This window comes from Lynx rufus, unplaced genomic scaffold (assembly GCF_022079265.1).
Source record: "Lynx rufus isolate CCGP_SWC_20201006 ecotype Redwood Valley unplaced genomic scaffold, mLynRuf1.p SCAF_12, whole genome shotgun sequence".
Taxonomy (NCBI): Eukaryota; Metazoa; Chordata; class Mammalia; order Carnivora; family Felidae; genus Lynx; species Lynx rufus.
The window spans coordinates 37,494,580-37,511,407 of record NW_025814826.1 but is presented as its reverse complement, the minus strand read 5'-3'; the positions used below and the strand labels follow the sequence as shown (position 1 = coordinate 37,511,407).

At 36.9% G+C, this 16,828-nt stretch overlaps 1 protein-coding gene across 1 annotated transcript in view; it reads left to right on the top strand.

The window, feature by feature from the left end:
- The window catches only part of MMP16 (matrix metallopeptidase 16), a 284,329-nt gene that overhangs the window by 249,239 nt on the left and 18,262 nt on the right, over positions 1–16,828 (top strand). The gene's annotated exons all lie outside the window — the stretch shown is intronic.

The following is a 16,828-nucleotide window of genomic DNA, read 5'->3' as shown; positions in this document are numbered from 1 at the left end:
TATTTTAAGGGAGATCCAAACTATCCATATAAAATGAAAGTTAATACCTGGAATTTATTTTCTCTTTACAGTTCGTTCCTGGAGAAAAGCAGGGTAGAATACATTAGTTATAAGTACATGAGGATTCTGCAGGCACACTGCCAATTTTTAACACTTACTAGCCATATGAACTGGGCAAGTCTCTCTGTCTCAGTTTCTCTATCCGAAAAATGCAGTTAGCATTACTCCCCATCTCAGAATTAGTTTGAGGACTGAATTAATTACTACACGTGAGGCACTTGGCACACATAAGCGTTCGATAAATGTCAGCCATTACTCTTACTAGCATGATATTGGTAATCTTACTGCCCTCCTGCTATCCACAATAAGCATGTAAATGAAGTGGACGTGCAGGTACATTGCACCACTGTGGACAAAGAAAAGATAGCGGCAAAAGGTTCTGAATCTTCGGGGCATGATATTTTGAAAGGAAATTCCCTTCCCCTACACTTTTCTTTGGTCCTATGAGCAATAACAACAGAAAGAAAGGAGGAATAAGCCCGAGGTAGCTTTCAGCTTGAAGGCTGTCCCCAGAGGCCCTGTCTCACCACAGAATCATTAGTGCTCTCTGACAAAACTGCCTGAGCAGAACCGGGCCTAGTCATAAATCAGTGTTGCCTTACGGCCTTCTCACCTTTATTCACTTTGCTTCTCCTCACCCATTCACTTGTGGAATGGGCACCTCCTTTTCAGTTTTTCAACAGCCAACAGAAAAGGCACCTCCTCAGAATGTCCCTCTGTCCACCCTCTTTAAAGTCACGCCTTCCAGCTTGCACACAGTGTATGGAAAAAGTTGAAGTCACCTCTAGCATTCAAATGTAAATTACCTGAGAGATTTATCATATTTCCTTGCACATTACTGTATTTTCAGTTCTTAGAACAGTGCTGGTGCATAGTAGGCACTCTACGAACACTTGAATGAAAACAGCATAGGTGAATATGATGTGACTCAGTATGGTGTTTCTGATGTCACGACGCTAGCAATAGGAATAACTTTGCTTCGTGTCACAAATTTATTCAACTCCTGGCATGTTGTGTTTGCCAGTGATCTCTTCTGGTATATTGCCGGTTATCAAGAAATGTCTGATCTTAGAACTCTTGTCGGTCCACGGACCTTGTTGTGGTGCTTCCTTCCTCTAGTGTTCTCTCCACAGTACTTTCAGGGAAACCTTCTCCACACCCAGCCATGAATCTGCAGCTCCCCTGTTCCAATCATCACTGCTTTCCCAGAGGGAGCCAGAAGCTCTGGGTGATGGCGGTAAGACCACCCCCTTCCCTAGTATCCACCTCCCCGCTGGCAGGAGAGCTAAGGCCCCAGAATTCTGGACTTCAGTTAATACACCACCCCCCTTTGCTACCCTCACCACAATAATCACAATCAAAGTGACCATTCCAGCTTGCCACCATCTCTTTATATCTTTGATCACCTCAAAAAGTCCGACTTTTCTGAGGGATCAAATCATTCCTCATCCCAAAACCATCCTTCTCGTTTTGCTCAGTGGGCCACGAAGCAGTCTACAGCTCATTCCTAGCAATCCAATCTCCCTCCCTGCTCTAATTCTCTACATACCATCTAGAAACTATACATTTCACTGATTTATTGCTCATGGGTATCCTTCCCGCTAGAATATCAGCTCCATAAGGGCAAGTTCTTCTCTCCCCAACTCTTTTTTTCTTTTTTCTTTTTTACTGTTGTATTCCCTGTATCTTCAATCAGGGATTGACAGACTTTTTCAATAATGACCAAATAGCGAATATTTTAGGCTTTGCTGCCCATGCCATCCCTATTACATATCCTTTCTTTTAACCTTTAAAAATGTAAAAAAAAAAAAAAAAAAAAACTCTTCCTAGAGCATGGGCTGTACAAAGGCAGGCATTGGTCATAGTTCGCTGACCTCTGTTTTAAACAATACCTGGGATATAGTAAACAGTAAACAAAGATTTATAGAACGAATAAAGAACAAAGTTCAAATCCCAATCTCTGTCCGTATTCACAGCCCAAACTTTAGGCAAAATTATATGTATGCATATTTGTCATATGCAGTGAGAGTTGTCAGTACCTAAGTTATAAAATCATGCAAACAACAGCAACTTATTCTCTAAAAACGTGATTAACTTGATATTCTTAACAGAACCTTTGCTCTTTGGTATGTTAAAGTATAGTGTATCAAAATGTATCGACGTGTCTTTGCTTCCAGCTGAGATGGAACAATAGGGATCAGATTTACCCTCCTACGTAAACTCACCAACAATTGGACAAAGTATTTAAAACAATGATTTTCATGACACTGGACAGCAAGAAACAAAGGGTAGTGAACCTGAGAGTCAGGAAATAAAGAGAAATGATCCCGGATCCCAGTTTCCTGTTCAGGGAAAGTTTCCAGGCCATAGAACAAGTTGGGGTGGGGGGGTGTCCAGGTGGTGTTCAGAAGACTGTCTCAGTTGAGGGTAACAGAGCAGAGAGTCAAAGCATAACAAGGTGGTTACAGTGCCCAGAACAAAGCAATGCCAAGGAGAGATGTGTACAGAGTGAGGATGCACACATCAGCAGAGGAACTCCCTAAAATATGGGAGAAGGAACTGGTCAGCATATGTATGTCGGGAAACTACTGAGGTGTAGAGTAAGAATCACTTCATAGGATGAAATAGAAGAGTTCCTGAACTCTTACACAGAGCTAACAGTACTTATTCCCACCAGCCACCCCTCCATGGGCATCGGATAGAGTACTGAAAAAGGTCTTCTCTCAGAAGTGGGTAATGATTATCATAGAAGGAACATGTTCCACTCCTACCTAACAAATCTTGAAAGACCTGAAGCAATCAAATTGTTTCCAAGTAACATTCCTAGAGCAAAGATAAAGCATATTTATAAGCATACAAAAATATTCACCCGATGAGGTAAAACTCACAACATCTAACCTCTCCCATAAGACTGGGAACAGACAAGGATGTCACACTTGTCCATTTTATTCAGTTTTATACTGGAGATTTTATGTAGTGTAAAAAAAGGCAAGAGAGGAGCACCTGGGTTGATCAGTCGATTGAGTGTCTGACTCATGATTTTGGCTCAGGTCATGATCTCATAGTTTGTGGCATTGAGCCCCGCATTGGCATCTGTGCTGATATCACAAAACCTGCTTGGGAGTCTCTCTCTCCCTCTCTGTCTGCCTCTCCCTCCCTCTCTCTCTCTCTCTCAAAATAAATAAATAAACATTTTTTTAAAAGGCAAGAGAGGGGAACCTGAGTGGCTCAGTTGGTTAAGCATTGAGTTCAGCTCAGGCCATGATCTCATGTTCCATGAGTTTGAGCCCTGCGTCAGATTCTGTGGTGACAGCTTGGAGACTGGAGCCTACTTCAATTCTGTGTCTCCCTCTCTCTCTCTGCACCCCTACCCCTCTTGCACTCTGTTTCTTTCTCAAAAATAAATATTTCAAAAATTTTTAAAAAGAAATATAATAAATAAAACTATATTCATGGACAACATGACTGTCTATGTTGAAAATCAGATGCAATCAACCAATTATCTATAATGAACAAGTGAATTTAATAAGTATACAGGATATAAGATCATTATACAAAAAGTAATTGTATTTCTATACAGGAACTGTGAGGGGTCTGAGTTTTTTATCCTATTTGTAAGCTACCATGTTGGCCTGCCTCACTTTCATGGATATTGGTAGAAACACAAGATTCCTGAGTCAGAGAAAAAGACAGAGACAAAAGTGTAGCCAGAGTATAGCCTTTGTATGACTCGCCTAAACCCCTGATTCTCAAAGGCTGATATGAAGAGGGCCAGGTGACACCTGTACATGTAATCAGTTACATTGTAGGAAAGGAACCACAAGCTTAGAGAACCTAAATATTTCATAATGAGCAGTAAGCCTGCTTAAATTTTATCCCAAAGGGAAACATTTTCTATATTATACTGGACAATAAATAAATCTTTCCTTTGCTGTGGAGGAGGCACACTCTATAACCCAAGATTGTTTTTGTTATACAAATATATTTGTAAATATAGTCTAGAACAAAGGCAGTCATTGCCTCTGCTCACCAGACATGCTGAAAATCAAGTGACCTATGGAGAATTATCTCCCATCACATAGAAGCAAACAGTCATGAATTAAAAATTTAAGAGAAAAAAATTACAATAGCATCAAAAAGTATCAAAGACTTAGGGATCAATCCAAAAGATACATGAATAATCTCTACACTGAAAACTATAAACTTTTGCTAAATGAAGTAAAGACAAATAAATGGAAAAATATGTCTTATTGATGTGGAAGACTCAGTATTATTATAACTCTCACCAAATTTATCTGAACATTAAGTGCAGTCCCAATCAAAATCCCAGGAAGGCTTTTTGTAGAAATTATCATGCAGATTCTAAAATTCATGTGCAAATACAAAGGACCTAGTATAGACAAAACCACTTCTAGAACACTAATTAAACACTGAAAGTCTTATTTTAGACCTATAGTAATCAGTGTGGCATTGTCATAAACAATTAAAAGAAATCTGTGTAATAGAATTGAGTCCAGAAACAGACTAAGAACAGATAGACAAGTAATTCTGACAGAGGTACAAAGGAAATTCAGTGGAGAAAAGATAATCTTTTCAACAAATGGTGCTGAAAACATAGGATATCCATATGCAAAAAAATAAACTCTAATCCAAACTTTGCACCATATACAGAAATTATCTAAAAACGATTATCTAACATCTCTAAATGTAGAATCATAACTATAAAACAACTAGAAAAAAATAAGAGACAAATATATGTGACTTTGGTTTAGACAAAATTTCTTATGTTTGATGCCAAAATCACAATCCATAAAAGAAAACCTAATGAATTGGATTTCATCAAAATTAAAAATCTCTGCTCTTCAGGGCACCTGGGGTGGCTCAGTTGGTTAAGCATCAGACTCCTGATTTTGGCTCAGGTCATGATCTTGCAGTTCATGGGTTCAAGCTCTGCATCAGGCTCTGCACTGACAGCATGGAATCTGCTTGGGGTTCTCTGTCTCCCCTGTCTCCCTCTCTCTCTGCCCCTCTCTCAGTTATGAGCTCTCTCACTCTCTTTCTCAAAAGTAAACATTAAAAAAAATTCTGCTCTTCAAAGATACTTTGAAGAGAATAAAAGACATGACAAAGACTAGATTTATGCAAACCATATATATGAAGGATTTGTATCCAGAATATATAAAGATCTCTCAAAACTGAAAAAGAAAATAAGCAACTCAATAAAAGTGAGTGAAGGATTTCAGCAGAAACTTCACCAGGGATGGTATATGGATGGCAAATGGCCACATAAAAAGATGCTTAACAGTATCAGTCATTAGGAAGATGTAAGTTAAAACCACAATGAGATACTACTGCATACTTGTTAGAATGGCCAAAATTAAAAAGACTGATCATGCCAAGTGTTGATAATTCCTTTAAAACATAAATATATAGCTACTGTATGAACCAGCCATTGCGCTCTTAGGTATTTTCTCAAGACAAATGAGAACATATGTCCAAAGATATCTACCCAAATATTCAAAACATAAGTATTTGTAATCACCTCAAATTAGAAATAATTCAAATATCCTCAACTGATGAATGGATGATGAAACTGATACGTCAATATGATGAAATACTACTTAGCAATACAAAAGGATGAATTACTAACTTACATTACAACATGGATGAAGCTCAAAATAATTACGCTTAGTAAAATAATTCAGACAAAAAATAGTACTCATATTAAACTCTAGAAAATGCAAATTGATCTATAGTGACAGAAAGTTGCTGAGGACAGGTGAGAATTGAGCAGGAGGGAATACAGAGGAGCATGAGAAATTTTAGGTGATCAGTATATTCACTATATTGATTGTATTGATATTTTGACATATACATACATATGTGAAAACTTAACAAATTATGTACTGAAATAGGTGCTATTTATTGAATGTCAGTGGTACCACAGTACAGCTTTACTAAAAAACAGCTTTACTAAGCACATCAGTTTATGTTGGAATAGTTCAACTATTTCATAAATTTAAGTATTCTGGTGACTCTGGGTAGTAAAATTTTATTCCTTCAATGTTCCACAGTGTGTTAATTATAATCATCCAAATTAATACTATTCTGGTTTCAGTCCCTTACTTGAGCCCAGTGGTAATTAAGCAGAGTGTTCCCTTTATGAGCAGGGATGCCTCCTTCTCAGCAACCTCTCTTCTTGGTTACATTTCTAGTGTCATTGAGAATAGTAGATTGAGAAATTAACTAAGTCTTAATATAGACTCGTTCCACTTACTGAAGATATATTTAAAACATTATATAATTTCAATTTAATCTTAGAATTTGCTGCTTATAATGATTAGAATGTATTTTCTAGTAAGTATTTTTATTGGAATGGCTATAAAATAGATTGATGCCCACATTTGAAATAATTTCATCATTGTTATTTTATTTTGCTTTTCTATATTATTTTTCTCTGTGTTATAATTTCCCTCTTCTTATTTTTATTTTTTAGTTATGTTTTACTGTGTTGTCACATATTTTTCCTTTAAGGGCCCTCAAATTTGTGTGTAATTAAACAGGTATAAGTAAGTAGGTAAATAGTTTAAGGGATTTTTTCATTCTACCTCACATATGCATGGATGTGTTATTGTTTTTAAAAAGGACATAATGTCTCCCTTCACTAATCAAGGTACTCAGTGTAGCTGCTTGTATTAGAATGTGAGGCCAATGTACAAACCCCTCAATTTCAGCTCGTCAGCTATCTTAACATCATTCAGGTAAACTGAATATAATAGAGTAACATGTTATGAGTACAATCAAGCCAGATGTTTATATTCTCAATTACTAGTCATATTCAGGCCGAATGGTTATGGGATAATAATATCAAAAATCTATGTTGAAAATGGAGTTGGTGTAATTCTCTCAACTGAAAATAATTTTTAAAATGAAGTCTCTGGTGTTGTCAAAATCAGTAACAGTCAAAATCAAGTAGTTGAAAAGTCTCAAAATTCATATTGTTGCTATCACTTAGTAATTTTAAGCAGTACTTATTTGACAGCTTCATTTCAAGAGGCAAAAATCGCTTACAGAATTGGAAGTGAATTATCTAGGGTGTAAAAGAGCAGGATAATAAAGTTTGGGAATATGCAGTCATTCAAAACACGTGCATTAAAAAAGAAGAGGTGTCTAACATGTGGCACTGGAAGATGGCAAAGAAAATGGCCGTTTAAGAAATTATTTATGTAATTTACATTGTTACTTTATTTCAAATACTCCTGTAAACCAGCAGTTTCTCAATGGTACTTGCAAATCCTCAGTCTTGAAAGGTTTAGGGAGTGCTAATGAAATTCATTTGAGGTAGAAATACACCTTTTCTTGCATAGTGCAATGAATAACTAAAAGATCTTTTACTATAAATAGATGATTACAATGATTATTTCCTTATGGGAGGTAATGGGAAATTTATGCCTAAAGAGCTACACCAGATTAAGAAATTTACATTCAGTGGCCCTTGATACACATAAAAATAGATTCATAGCATGTGAATTGTGCTATTTTCTTGAATTCTAAATATTCAAAGAATTTTAATATTAATGTTTATGTTATATATTGACATGAAGTCATCATCTAAACCAAGGGACTAAACATATAATATTTGAAAACTCCCTTGATAATATACCTCTGCTTATTTATAACAATCCAAAAGTCTATGGTGTGTTTTTATTATTGCTGTGTTTGTTCCTATTTTAAACTACAATATTTTCCCATCAGTGAAACCTGTGTCTAATTTTTTTCTCATTATCCAAAATTTTAATCATATCCTTTTATTTACCATGTCAGTTTGAGTTCCCTGGGAAGCAAACAGTGAGATAAAGATCGAGGAAAGAAATAAACCTCTGAAGGCAAAGAGGGAAAAGGCAAGACTGGCCTAGAAAGCCTTGGACTGTGCTGTGGATGTGACAGAGTCTTGGAGAACCAAATGGGGAGCTCCATAGCAAAGACTGTCCGTTAGAAGAGTCTCAAGTAAGGCAGAAATGGCCAGGATCTAGGATGTGCCATGCTCCATCACTGGCTGGAAGCTGCTGAAGAAGAGCGTCATGGCTTTGGCCCCGCCAAAGCCACTTAGCTGACTTCTTGGCCCAATTATCAGATCCAAAGGCCTTCATATGATAGACCAGCTCACTTTCTTTCTCTTTCTTTCTTTCTTTCTTTCTTTCTTTCTTTCTTTCCCTTTCTTTTTCTTTCTTTCTCTTTTTCTTTCCATCTTTCTTCATTCTTTCCATCTTTCTTTTTTTCTTTCAGAATTTGTTTTATTTTGAGAGAGAGAGAGAGAAAGAGGGAAAGTGAGAGGGGGCAGGGGCAGAGGGAGAGAAAGAGAATCTTAATTAGGCTCCACACTCAACATGGAGCCCCATGTGGGGCTCGATCTCACAACTGTAAGGCCATGACCTGAGCCAAAATCAAGAGTTGGACGCTTAACCGACTGAACCACCCAGGTGCTCTCGGTTCTTTCTCGAAGAGAAATCTAATAAGCTACTAATGCAATGGCTGCCACATTTGCGGAAGTATTCAAAACTCTCTGCTTACTAGATGATGTTGTAAAACCTGGAAAAATAAATGCTGGTGACAAAAAGCCGTATGAACTCCAGAGTTGGCCATTTGTTCAAATTTCTTGAGTAACCAGCCTATAAACAATACAGAAATTAAAACTTAATCCAAATAATTGGCACTAATGTAGATCTGTGTACTTAATCATGTATTATCGATATTATTTATTTGAATTGGTAGCAAGCAAATTTGAACGATAGGATATTGTGTTATACAATAAGTACCACTTATTGGGTGCCATGATCTGGGTATGGCATGGATATATTATACATTTGATCCCTCATTATTTCAAGAGCTCCGGATGAGAGGTGTTAGTACCTTATGTGCACAATAGGAAAGGAAGATTCGGGTTTTACTTTTCCAAGATCTCCCAGCTAACAATTGGCAGGGCTATCACCCCTTAGTCCTATCTACTTTCGAGGTTGTTGAATGTTCCATTACACCACAGCATCTAATACGGAAAATATTAATTCTTCATGAGTTTTTTTCCCCAAATCTCTGAAGTATTCTCCAAGCATAGATCAATGTTGCACAATAATTAGCCCAATGAACAATAGTTACTGAATAATCTAAGTGCAACCTTCATTTATATGAAGAAAATCCAGGCTTTAAGGAATTAATGTTTTCATTTTTAATGTAAAAGGATGCAAAGCAAATACCTTCGACTTTGTGGATCATATGCTTTTCAATCATAACTACTAAACTTTCTCATTGTAGGGTGAAAGCAGACTAGACAATATGTAATGAATAGGTGTGACTGCCTTCTGATAAAATTTTATTTACAAAAACAGGCAGCAGCTGGTGGCCCAAGTTTACTAACCATTGTTGTAATAGAAGATACAAAATATAAATGTGTAAGTAGAATTTTGTGGACTCTAATAAAGACAAAAATATAGTTGATTTTTTAGTTAATAAATTTTAAAGAGTATCTGATTACTGAGGATACAATGAACAAGGCATGAGCAGAATACAGTGGATTAATTAATAAACACTGCCAATAATAAATGTGGAGTGATTACTTGATAATGCAGGAAGGAAGGAAAAAATCATCAGCAATTCTGAAAGCCAGACAGAGTGTAAATGTGTACTATTAAGAGAGTCAATTTGGAATAGCAAGTTGAGTATTGAATTAAAATACCTGGTCTGTTGTACAAATATATTAGCAATTGGTTGTGTGTTTTAAGAACATCACTTTTTTGGCCTGTAAAATAAATGTGTTAGGCTGGATTCTCAACCTTTTTTCTGATCTAATACATCTGACCAATAAAAATAGTGCACTCCCATTAGTAACAGTGCGCCAGTCCAAGGGTGTTAGAAAAGCAGGTATTAATTTGGCTTGATAAAAATGTTAAAAAATCATTAGACACTACAGTTTTCCTTTTAAGAATAAGCATGTAATTTAAAAATTCTTCATGGGATTATTTGTTTAGTGTCTATTTCCTCTGCTGGTCCATCGATTTTACAAGAGCAAGAATCTGTGTGTTTCCTTCATTGGTATCTATAGCTCCAAGTTCAGTGACTGGCTATAAAAGGCTCATAATAAACAGACATTGCATGGATGAATGGATGGATGGATGGATGGATGGATGGATGGATGAATCTCACTGAGGAATTACTGGAATAGATGGTCTGTAAAGTCATCTCCAACTGTAAACATTCTTTGAGGTTATTCTTTTTATTTATAAAGCTTCTCTGTCTTTAACTCAGACTTGTTGATATTTTCCCCTGCATTCTGCCAAGTACAATGTCAGTAAGGACCAGTTCTTTCCACTTGCTCCAGAATATGTCAACCTTGTAGGAAATCCAGTAAATGCCTTCATTCTGCCAAAGAAGCAATATTTTCCTTGAGAAGCAGAATGTCTGATCGTAAGGCAGTTAAAAATCTACCTCTCCAATGTAACAACAAAAAAAGAATTGAATATGAATCTCACATACTTAATCAAAACTCTTAAAAAGAGAAACAAAGTTACTTCAATGTTGTCGTGTGAAAATCTTACCTCGTCAAGATACAAAAAGAATTGTATAATTGTATTTCCTTAATTAACACCTGGAGAATTAAATGTATAACTCATAATCATTGTTGAGTTATTTTCTTGAATTCTAAACCACAGATATTCAGCAGGCAAGGTGTTATTTTTAACATTTTTTGTGTTTAACTGCTGGGATCTCATAATGTAACCTTATAGCAAATACTTGCTGATGAGTTTTCTGTTTTGTTTTGTTTTTTGAAGGGACTATAAGTGCATTAAAAAAAAATCCCCTGCTATGTTCCAAACGGAGGGGGGGAGGAGCAGTTAATTGAAATCTTCTATACAAAGGCCTTGATTATTAAAAGTGAAAGGCTCATTGTTTCTCCTTTTTATTGACTGAAAACTCTTGACCACTAGTATAGGCAAGTACTTCTGAAACACATTTTTTAAGAGTTGTTTTACTTTAATAACAAGAATTTCCTGGAAGACTGTAACTGTTATTCTTTTTTCACACATTATTGCCTTCTGAGACACCCTGGAAAACATAAATTAGGCTTCTGTAAACACTCTCTCATGCTACATGCACCAGGGCATCCTGGGTATCTATGAGCCTCTCGATATCACTACAAAGCCTGGAAAGAGTATGAAGAAATTTTCATGGATAGGATAGAGATAAGGAACTACAAACAGAAGTATTCTAAAGCATGCTAGAATGTTTCTGCTTAAAAGAACAGATAACCAATTGAGTATAGCTGATAACAGGTTTACTCTAAATAGCTAGCATGGGAGGCATTGGAACTGTATTATCCTTTCCTAATTAAAACTGAGACGACAGGAAAGAACGTAATAGTCACTGAGGTATAGGCAGCACACAGATCCGGACTTTATTTTCATTGTATTGTTTCAAGACTTTCTATTTTAAATGACACATAGATATGACTAAAATATATAGCAAGCTGAGAAACAGCTGTCTGGATTTTCCATCTCACTGATTCTGGCAAGGAAGTGATCTGGGCCCTTGGGATGTGTTTTTTCTTTATAAAATATTCAAATTAAACAATGGCTCAGGATAGGGGTATATTTTTATGATAGTATTTCCCAACACAGAGTTAAATATAATTAATTAAATAACCCTTCAACGTAATACGGGGACATTTTATTTTTATTTTCTTAGACTTCTTAGTGGTTATAAAACTCATTTTTTCTGCTCTACTAACAAGATTGAAAACAGGGCCCACAATGTAATTTATGTATACTTTTTGTTTTTGTTTTGATCTTATCTTTGGTTATTTGTGTATACTAAACATGGGTCTTTGAATTAATAACCATTTATTAAGCACCTACTAATTTCAACCATTATACATAAGGTACTGCAGGAAGTGCCAGTTACAGTGTTTGTCCACATCAAGTTGTTCACAGCCTAGAGCAGGTGGCAGGCTTGTGATCCATTAATGCACTAAATTATATGTACTAAAAGTGCACTAAGTAATATGATAAAGAAGAAGCCTGGGTACTCTGGCAATGTGAGAGGCCCACCTTACTCAGATAGGAACTGCTTTCCAGAGAAATGATGTTAAGTGAAGTTTTGAAAGAGTCGTACCCATTTTCCAGAAACGGAAATAAATGGAATGTAGATGAAATAAGAGATTTATATTGAGAAGAACCCTGAAATGACATAGATGAATTTGGGTTTTATGCTGAATGCAATGACAAACCACTGAAAAGTTTAAACAAAAGAGAGATAAAATCAGGTATGCATTTTAGAGAGATCCCTTTAATGACCTTGTGGAAGACAGATAAAAGTGAGACTGGAGTCAAGGAGACAAAAAAAGAACTTATTGGGGTCCTGGGTGGCTCAGTCCATTGAGTGTCTGACTTCTGCTCAGGTCATGACCTCATGGTTCATGGTTTTGAGCCCCACATCGGGCTCATTGCTGTCAGCATGAAGCCTGCTTCAGATCTCTGCCCCCTCTCTCTCTGCCCCTCCCCTGCTCATGCTTTCTTTCTCAAAAATAAAAATAAACATTTATTTTTAAAAAAGAAAGCTATTGAAATGATGCAAGTTAGAACATTAAAGTGTCGCTCTCAAGGCACATGGATGGAAGACAGCATGGTGCACTGGCTAAAACCCAGGACTTTGGCTAACAGACTTGAGCTTAAGCACATCAAATACCTTGTGTGGTGTTTGCATGGCCGAAATTTATACTGAATAATCTTACTCAGTTAAAAGAAAAAATAACCCAACAGGATTAATTGAGTTTAGGGTGGATGTGGGATGTGTGACAGTAATTCACTCAAGAACTGTTACACTTGCCATCTCTCTCATAGGCCTCCTGATCTCTCTCCTATGTGTACTTTTGCTCTTTGCATCTATTCCATTCTGTTTTCTGTTTCAGTTCACGTCTTTGTTTACTCAATTTATACATCCTTATAATGTCTGCTTGTCTATGGTCGTCATGGCTTCTCAAGCCTCAGACCATATAATGAATAGTCAATTCCCTCTGCTGAATGGGAATGTCTCTCAATATTCCCTGGGTCATGTTCCCAAGAAAGAAGAACAGATGGGTCTGCTCATCCCTGCCCATCTGCCTAACCTATAATCCATAACTCTACCGAATTTTGACTGGCTCTAGGCTTGGATGGTAATGTATGGGGGAGATATGGAGTATAATGAGACCTACTTCACAGCATGGGAGCAAGACAATCACCTTTAGAAGGGATAACTGAAAAGCTTACCTAGTACCAGTGGCAATATGAATGGACTGCAAGGGACAGGTTGAAGGAAGAGTTTAGTAATCAAATTAGCTAAATATAATGATCCATCAGATATGAAAAACAATAAACAGGAAGCCTGCAGATGTTTACTGCATTATTACATACAGAATAATTAGTGTGTCATCCACCCAAATAGTTGAAACAAGAAGAAAGGTCCTTTGATGAGTTCAAATTTGAACTTGTGGGTCAACTTTATAGAAAATCCCAGTAGATACCTATATATACCATTTGGCTTTCAAGAGCTGTTAGGATTACAGATAGCCATTGATGGCCACTCTCTTTTTTGACATCTAAGGTTTTCTTTTGCTTTAGTCTTCCTCCCTGCCTCGTCTGCCTCCTTTGCATTTGCCTCCTCTTTGAGGGGCATAGATTTCTAGAAGCCCAATTCTGGTTCCTCTTCACCTTTCCTCTATATGTTCTCTATATATTATTTTATATATATTCTTTTCTCTCTCTCTCTCTCTCTCTCTATATATATATATATATATATATATATGTACATAAATCCTAAATTAGTAAACACCATATTTATGTTTGTGACTTTACAAATTGTTATCTTCAAACTCACATATCCAGTTGCTTCCTTGACTTCATTTCAATATCTCACTGACATCTCAAACTCTTGATTTGAGCCCCCTATAGCCCATCCACCACAGTCTTCTTTGGCTTATTTTATATCACAATTCTTCTCTTGCTTACAAAAGTCAGAATTTGAGGATTATCCTTGATCCTATCTGTTTTTTAATTCCCCACAGCCAACCCAACAGCAATGCCTATCAATTCCATCTCCAAAATGTGTCATAAGTCCATTTTATCCTTTCCATCAGTATTGCTGTCACCTGATTATAGGCTACTAGCAAAGAATTTTTTAATTTAACTATTTAGTGGCTTCCTATTTCACTTTAGAATGAAGTTCAAAATTTGATAAAGGCCACATGATCCTTACCTGTACCCTTCCCATACATTCCAACAACATTGTACCTAGCTCTCTAACAAGGTTCTTCCCATTAAGGCATTTGCCCTTGGTGTTTCCACCCCATCAAACCATCTTCACTGAGTTGGCTTTTTTGAATTATGTAAGTTACAAGTCACGCCTCATTTGAATAAAGGGATCTTTCCCGTGTCTGATACAAGCAATTCTTCCCATCCCATCACTTTTACATTAAGGCATATTTTTTTTGTATCTTTATAGCACTTTTCTCTCTGAAATTACCTTTGTTTGCTTGTCTAAGTTCAGTTTTCCCATACCCATTGGGTAGAATCTAAGCTCCATAAAGCAGAGGTGGTGCCCTTGTTATTCAGTGCTGCATCTCTATGCCTAAAATAGTGCCTAGTAAGTGCACTAAAGTAAGTTTTGATGAAAGATTCAACTAATTAACTCTTGCAAAAGAGCATTAGCAGTTCTTCTCATTTCCATTCTTTGCCTTAGAATCTATTTTTCACAAAAGGCAAAAAAAAATCATCTTTTGAAAATACAAAACGGATCATATCCCTCCACTCATTCACTCTTCGATGGTTTCAGTGCGCTCAAAATAAGACTAAAACCCACCACATACGTTTTCAGTACCACTCTCTTTTTGTTCAGTACACTCCTCTGATCTGTTCATTTTTAATCCTACCAAACTCCTTTGCTTGGGATACTATTCTTGACATTCTTTGCATAGGTACCATCTTCTTCTCTTTCTTTAAATTTTGGTTTAAGTGTTATTTCTTCAGAGAAGCTTTCCTGATTGCTTTACTTGAAGGAGTTTCCCCCTTAGGATTTCTTTTTTCTCACCCTCTGATGTATTTCCTTCATAGCATTCAGTAGTTTTCAACTACTACAATTATATTTTTGTATCTTTGGTTTCATCTGCCTAATCCAGTAGAATGCAGGATGATTAGGATAGTGACCAGGTCTGTCTTCTTCTCTTTCGTACCCTTAGTACTTAACATGATAATTGGGACACTGAAGGTACTCAATAAATGTTGTTTTTTACATATGATAGCAAATGGCAATAGAAGTTCTTGGAGTAAATAAGATTACTCCTACTGGGGCGTCTGGGTGGCTCAGTTGGTTAAGCATCTGACTTCGGCTCAGGTCATGATCTTGCAGTCAGTGAGTTCAAGCCCCACGTTGGGCTCTGTGCTGATGACAGTTCAGAACCTGGAGCCTGCTTCAGATTCTGTGTCTCCCTCTCTCTCTCTGCCCCTCCCCCACTCACACTCTGTCTTAAAATTAAACATTAAAAAAATTTTTTTTGAAGATTACTCCTAGTTACAAACTAAAGACACCTAACTGAATCTAGCCTGAAGACATGTTTTTGTTTGTTTGTTTGTTTGTCTGTTTGTTTGTTTTTGTGGGGGGTTATTTTTTTTGTTTTGTTTTGCTTTTGCTTTCTGTTGTGTTCAGGTTATCATAGTCCTCATCTAGGGGTAGTATTGAAATATTGTAACAAGTAAGTCTTACATCTATTAGAAGGAGCATAGGATACTTTGTCAGTGTATCCTATGTTGGTGTGGGGGGGTAGATAGAATTTTAGGGCACTGTGTATTTGCTGACTTTTTTGGATGTGTCTCAGTATTTGAATACCTCATCCACTCTAGTCCTTAGCTCGCCCTTGAAAGTATTTAAGTGTGGGATCATCACTCCCAGCCCTTACTTCCGATTTAGAATTGAGAATAAGAGAAGAGGGCAGAAAACAAAGGCTTAGGAAATGTCAACATTTAAGAACTGGGAAGAAGGGGCGCCTGGGTGACTCAGTCGCGTAAGCATTCAACTCTTGGTTTCAGCTCAGGTCATGATCTCACAGTTCAAAGGTTTGAGTCCCGAGTTGAGCTCTGCATTATCACTGCATAGCCTGCTTGAAATTCTTTCTCTCCCTCTCTCTCTGTTCCTCCCCCACTTGTGCACCCTCTCTCTTTCTCTTTCTCAAAATTAAAATAATAATAATAATATTAATAATAATAATAAAAAGAACTGAGAGGAAAAGTAAAACAGAAAGGAGGGGTATTTGGGTTCAGTCAGTTAAGCCACTGACTCTTTATTTCAGCTCAGGTCATGTTCTCACAGTTCATGAGTTGGAGCCCTGCAATGGGTTCTGTGCTGACAGCATAGAGCCTGCTTGGAATTCTCTGTCTTCTTCCCTCTCTCTGCCCCTCCCCTGCCAGCTCTCTCTCTCTCTCTCTCTCTCTCTCTCTCTTTCTCTCTCTCTCTCTCACAAATAAACATTAATAAAAAACAAAAACACAAAGGAGCAGCTTAAGAAAAAAGTACCCCCGACCACCAAAAAAAAAAAAAAAAAGTTTCTAGCAGCTTAGAGAGAAAAGTACTTTACGTGGGCAACTGTGTCAATAGATAGGGGTGGAGAATGATTTCCTTGGAAAGCATTGGCGACTCCAGAGCAAAAATTCTCAGGGGAAAGTTGGTATTAAGTCAACTTTCAGTGGAA